This window comes from Myotis lucifugus, unplaced genomic scaffold, assembly GCF_000147115.1.
Source record: "Myotis lucifugus unplaced genomic scaffold, Myoluc2.0 scaffold_521, whole genome shotgun sequence".
Classification (NCBI taxonomy): Eukaryota; Metazoa; Chordata; class Mammalia; order Chiroptera; family Vespertilionidae; genus Myotis; species Myotis lucifugus.
Window position 1 is genome coordinate 199037 of NW_005871569.1, and position 1531 is coordinate 200567.

Sequence of the window (1531 nt, forward strand, 5' to 3'; positions counted from 1 at the left end):
TGTCGTCACAAGATGGCCACCACAAGATGGCTGGCAGGGGAGGGCATTTGTGGACAATCAGGCCAGTAGGGGAGGGCAGTTGGGGGCAACTGGACCGGCAGGGGAGGGCACTTGGGGGGGACCAGGCCTGCAGGGGAGGGCAGTTGGGGTGTTGGGGGAACCCGGTCCGGCAGGGGAGCAGTTAGGCGTCGATCAGGCTGGCAGGCAGAAGCAGTTAGGGGCAGGCAGGCAGGCAGGCAAGCGGTTGAGAGCCAGCAGTCCCAGATTGTGAGAGAGATGTCTGAGGGGTCCAAGATTGGAGAGGGTGCAGGCTGGACTGAGGGACCCCCCCCCCCCCAGTGCACGAATTTCATGCTTCAGGCCTCTAGTATTACAATAAAAAGAATGAAATCTTGCCATAGCCGGTTTGGCTCAGTAGATAGAGCATTGGCCTTCAGACTGAAGGGTCCCAGGTTCAATTCTGGTCAAGGGCACATGCCTGGGTTGTGGGCTCGATCCCTGTTGGGGTGGGGGGGGAGGCAGCAGATCAGTGACTTTCTCTCATCATTGATGCTTCTATCTCTCTCCCCCTCTCCTTCTCCCTTCCTCTATGAAATCATAAAAATATATTTTTAAATGAAATCTTGCAATTTGTGACAACATGGATGGACCTAGAGGATGTTATGCTAAGTGAAATAAATCAGACAGAGAGAGACAAATGCCAAATGGTTTTTATATGTGGAATCTAAAAAAATACCAGCCCTGGCTGGTGTGCTCAGGTGGTTGGCCATTGTCCTGTGTACCAAAAGGTTGCCAGTTCGATTCCTGCTCAGGGCACATGTCCCAGTTGTTGGCTTGATAACACTCTCACAACCGTGTCTCTCTCTCTCTTTCTCTCTCTCTCTCTCTCTCTCTCTCTCTCTCTCCTCTCCTCTCCTCTCTCTGTGAAAATCAATAAAAAATATTTGGAAAAGATACTAAAAACATAAAAATAGCCCTAGCCTGTTTGGCTCAGCGGATAAAGTGTCAGCCCACAGACTGAAGGGTCCCAGGTTTGATTCTAGTCAAGGGCACATACCTGGGTTGCAGGCTCTATCCTTGGCCCTGGTCAGGGTGCATGCAGGAGGCAACCAATTGATGTGTCTCTCTCACATTGATGTTTCTCCCTCTGTGTCTCTTCCCCTCCCTTCCACTCTAAAAATCAATGGAAAAAATATCTTCCGGTGATGCCCTAGCTGGTTTGGCTCAGTGGATAGAGTGTTGGCCTGCGGACTGAAGGGTCCTGGGTTTGATTCTGGGCAAGGACACGTGCCCATGTTGCAGGTGCAATCCCCAGTAGGGGTTGTGCAGGAGGCAGCTGATCAATGATTCTCTTTCATCATTGATACTTCTTTCTCTCCCTCTCCCTTCCTCTCTGAAATCAATAAAAATATTTAAAATATATATATATCCTCAGGTGGGGATTAACAACAACAACAAAACAGATGAACAAACAAAACAAAAACAGACTCAGAAACAGAGGTCAAATTGATGGTGCTAGAAAGGAGGTGGT